General features: G+C 47.6%; 1 pseudogene; it reads right to left on the minus strand.

The window, feature by feature from the left end:
* Positions 1 to 251: 251 nt before the first annotated feature.
* LOC140185187 (probable G-protein coupled receptor 139) lies at positions 252 to 4,776 on the minus strand (annotated as a pseudogene).
* Between the last annotated feature and the right edge of the window lie 217 nt (positions 4,777 to 4,993).

A 4,993-nucleotide genomic window follows, 5' to 3' on the forward strand; every position in this document is an offset into this window, starting at 1 on the left:
AGAAGTGCTCAGAGGAATGGGCGGGTTGACTGTTTAGTTACACGTTTTGTTAAAAAAATCAGCAATGGATGAAGACCTCCCAATGAGCAAATCAGAAGCTAAGAGGTATGTAGGGTTAACAAGTCGGCTCTTCTGGCGAGACTGAACGGTTAATGGGCACAAGGGGAGACACATTTACATAAAACTGTTAAGTTTGTGGGAGAAAGGAGTAAGAAAAAGGAGGGAAAGAATTATATCGATACGGCTCAGAATTGTTTATACTATGTTCATTTGTTCATTATGTTCTGTTGCACTACATCGTTCTGGGTCGTGAAGGTTTTGTCATAATGAAACAGTTGAACACATACTACTTCATGGTGAAGTATATCCGGTAGATATAACTCAAATGCAGGCTTCATTACGATCTTTGGGGGGTTGATATCTATAATTTTAAAACGTTCTTAAGTTACGGGAGGGACGAACGTAACTCACAGTATTGTGTTTCATTACGTACAATCTATAGAGTTTGTTGGGGTAATTTAGCTTTCATTAGATAATAAAAGAAGAGTGAGGATTTTATTCCCAATTCTCCGCACCACACTGCAGTCGAGTTAGTAGCGGGAATGCGCCTTTAAGTTGGAGAGACAACTGCCGTTTATCCAAAACCCGCCCTATTTTTCAAATCAGCCAATCACTCAGTGGGAAGGAGGAGACGGGTGTGATTGATACTGGATTAGTTAATCAGCATCAGACGAGACCTCTGTCGTCTTGTGGGAACGTCGGACTGTGAAATTGGTGGGCCGGAATGGGAATAGATGGACATATCAGCAGACCAATGAGTGGGCGGCATTCCGGAGTACATCTTGGACTAATATCTGGCTGGGCCAATCAGGTACTGAGATTCCTGGATCCCAAACACACACTCTCCTGATGTGGCGGAGCTGTCGGTCAATGGGATAATCCGCCCGTGAACAACACCTGGGAGATCAGGCAGTAAATGTGAGGAGCTGGAGCCCGTATTGGAGACACAGCGGCCGCCTCTGGCTTGTGCTCAGGACGCGGCTTTATTCATGAACTGAAGCACCGAGGTGACCGGATATTTCACCGCGCTGATCAACTGCTCCCTGAATTTCGACTGAGTCACCGCGTAAATAAATGTGTTCGTGCAGCAGCTGAAATTCCTCAGCAAAAGCCCCACGTAGTGAAAGATCCGTTCAGAATCATTGAAATCAGATCCTTTTCCTGAGACCTGATAATAAATGACATTTACAAAGTATGTCATCCACAGGAGGATGAAGCTGCCGGAGAGGGTGAAGAGTAAAACCACAGATCTCCTCCTGCTCTCCATCTCCGGGTCACTGCGGTTCTCCCCCTTGCTCTGACCCTTCAGCCCCTTACGGACCCGACTGGCCACTACAATGTGTCTGACTGTCAGAGCGTTGAGCAGCAGGATCCCAGCGAAAGGGAGGAGCGGAGTTAAAACCGTATCGAGCCAGTCATATCCTACCCACCCGGGGTCAGTGAAATAATTGTCTATGAGATTACAGAACCACGGTACATTGTCGAGGATCACCAAGGGTTCCCGTGTGAAGTATCGGGGTATGTTTTTCAGACAGAACAGCACGCCAGTTGTTGTCAGAACCATAGCCGCAGTTTTCCCGGTGCAATATTTTGTTTTCAGCTTCTGGCAGCAAATGGCGACAAACCGATCAAAGGTGAAAGTGACGGTGAACCAGACAGAACAGTCTGTGGCTGTGAACGTCAGTACATCGATAACACTGCACACAGGGGTGGTGTCCAGTACATTCCACGTGAAGTAATACAAATTGATTTGAAACAAGACCTCTATGACAATAGTCAGTAGATCGGCCGCTGCCATGGCCACCAGGTAGCGAGTGGTGCAGGTAGAGAGGCCGCACTTTCCCCGGGACAGGCTCACAATCGCCACTAAATTCACTGGAGAGGGGGAGGGGGAAAGAGGGAGAGAGAGAGGGAGACTGGGCATCACTGAACACATTCTTCGGGAATTAACAAAGGTTTATTCAGCTGAAGATCAGGAGTGCTGGAGTCTGTGAACGGCTGCTAACTTAACACCAGACACGGGTCACCCTGTCTCTGACCTGCTATCTCCAGTGTGGAAAGAAGACGATGCGAGGGCAATCGTCGGCGATAAAAACGAGTTGTTTGAACAACAATCGGTGCTGATCCCGATTCCAGTCGCCGATGGGGCCGGTTTCACTGATTTAACCGTGAATGACCAAGCCTCTGAAAACTCAGCATCTGATGGGGCCGAGAAGGGAGGCAGAGGGGAGCAAGACGCCCAAAATATTGGATGAACTCAGCAAGTCAGACAGAACTAATGGAATTGCACAATCTCTCCTATCGGGCCGAGACCCTTCTTCACGATGAAGCGTTGCCCCGATTTACGATGGGTCACAGGGAGCAAACAGGAACAACTTAGTAACCTGAGGCTGGATGGCTGCGTTAATGGATTAATTCTACAGCGCAGTTCAATTCGATAAAACGCGTCTGCAGATTGGTGGATTCTGGTTCAGGGGATCAGACGCAATTATCAACCAACAGGCAGTGGGATCCGACTGTGACAGACCTTACAGGGAGACGTGAACTATAGGACTATAGTGTAGCTCTGACTAATAGCTCAGAAGCAGCGAACTTCACAATGTGAACCACTCCCAGTCACACCCTCCCGGCGAGCTGCCTGTCCCCAGCACAAGGACTGCTCCAGACAAGGTGTCATTAAATTGACCCGGTATTACCTTGCTGAAGAACCTCGCTCCCCAGCACTGGCACAACTCCAGATAATGTCCCATTAAAACTCGCCCATTCACCCCTTCACATAGAATTGCCTGTCCCCTGCACTGCGACAACCCTGGACAAGGTCCCGCTAAAACACTACCACCCATCCCTTCTCGGAGAGCTGCCTGTCTGTCCCCAGTACTACTACAACTCTGGACAATGTTCCATTAAAACCTCCCTCATCACGCATTCCCGGAGAGCTGCCTGCCGACTTCACTGGGACAAGGTCCCGCTAAAACCCTACCACCCATCCCTTCCCGGAGAGCTGCCTGTCTGTCCCCAGCACTATTACAACTCTGCACAATGTCCCACTAAAACCTTCCCCATTACACATTCCCGGAGAGCTGCCTGTCCACTGCACTGGGACAAGGTCCCGCTAAAACCCTACCACCCATCCCTTCCCGGAGAGCTGCCTGTCTGTCCCCAGCACTACTACAACTCTGGACAATGTCCCATTGAAACCTTCCCCATCGCACCTTCCCGGAGAGCTGCCTGTCCACTACACTGGGACAACTCTGGACAAGGTCCCGCTAAAACCCTACCAGCCATTCCTTCCCGGAGAGCTGCCTGTCTCCAGCACTGGCACAACTCTGGACAATGACCCATTGACACCTTACCCATCACACATTCCCGGAGAGCTGCCTGCCCACTGCACTGGGACAAGGTCCCGCTGAAACCCTGCCACCCATCCCTTCCCGGATAGCTGCCTGTCCCCAGCACTGGGAAAAATCTAGAGAAGGTGTCATTAAAGGCACAGCAACGTTCGAGTCAATCCCGTTAGTTAGAGGAGAGTCGGAGGCTTTGCTCCTCGTGTCATTAAATATGAAAAATCAGACTGTTGCATTAACAGGATCGATATCTCTGACCGATATTTGTGCAACGTTCATCAGGTTGGATGATCGTCAAATTAACACAACCAGGTTCACAGCGGTTAACAGAAACACCAAACATGAATTACTCTGCTCACTCACCAGGAACTCCAATGACGTCAATCAACACGTACAATAATTTCTCCACACTCTGGTACCGATCCAACATTGCAGACATTTTCTCTGTCCAGTGATTTGTCTCCCTGTGCTACAGGCGATCTCTCCGAATGAAATGTTAACGCAGCACATACCTGGGGTTTTTAATACCATTTAGCAACTCTACAGGGACACATTTCAACAGATTTAACAATAAAGGTTTTTAAATGATTTATAAACACATTACATCAGACAGGTTCAATTCCCGGGATGACACATTGAGATTAATTTAGTGAATTAATTGTGTGAGTTTTTATTTCTTCTAACAAAGATACCCGAACCTTCCGAGCTGCCTTATGAAATAAAAAAAAAGCAAGATAAAATCTGCAGATATTGGAAATCCAAGTAACATACACCAAATGCTGGAGGAACTCAGCAGGTCCCCTTCTAACTCTGACTGATCTCTTCTTCCAGTGCAGCCGAAGGGTCTCGGCCCGGAACGTCGACTGTACTCGTTTTCATTCATACAGCCTGGCCTGCTGAGTTCTTCCAGCTTTTTGCGTCTGTCGCTCTCAGCAATTAAATATTCTCCAATGTAAATGTGTACTTCAATAGAATCATTTGTCAAATACAGAATATTGAAGTATAGCCTGTCATTGTAGCTTGTGAACTTGTATTGAATTACTACTGCTACCATTCTCCTCAAGTGTTTAAACTCTTGATAAAGTTTCTGTCTGCGGGTCTCTACCGAGAGAGTCCCTAAGAAAATGTCTGTTTGTGGTGATGAATAAATACTTTCAGATTCACGAAACTCTCTGATTTCTGCAGTAACTTAGTCACAGTCAGAACCTTTGAGGGCTCCTTCAGGATTCACCCGAAACCTCATGCACGGCCATCAAACTCAGGGACTGTTTGTCTGGTGTTTGAACTCATATTCCCTACCGAAGGCCTTGGATTCTGGGCTGCTGAATTGCGGGTCTTTGTGTGACACAAGTGTCTCTGGCATTCCATGGTGAGTGAATACAGCTTTCAGCTGCTGAAAAAACTGCTGAGGACAGCTTGGACACCTCAGCTTTCCAGGAGTGATCAAGAGTGAGAAGGTATTTGTCTCTTTTCAGCTCGAAGATGTCTGTGCCCGCAATTTTTCATCGACAGTGTTGGAATTTTGCGCGACGGAAAGGGTTCCGCATGATTTTTGTACAGGTTTCCGCATGCTTCACATGTCTTTACGT

Source organism: Mobula birostris, chromosome 20 (genome assembly GCF_030028105.1).
Source record: "Mobula birostris isolate sMobBir1 chromosome 20, sMobBir1.hap1, whole genome shotgun sequence".
NCBI classification, from domain to species: domain Eukaryota; kingdom Metazoa; phylum Chordata; class Chondrichthyes; order Myliobatiformes; family Myliobatidae; genus Mobula; species Mobula birostris.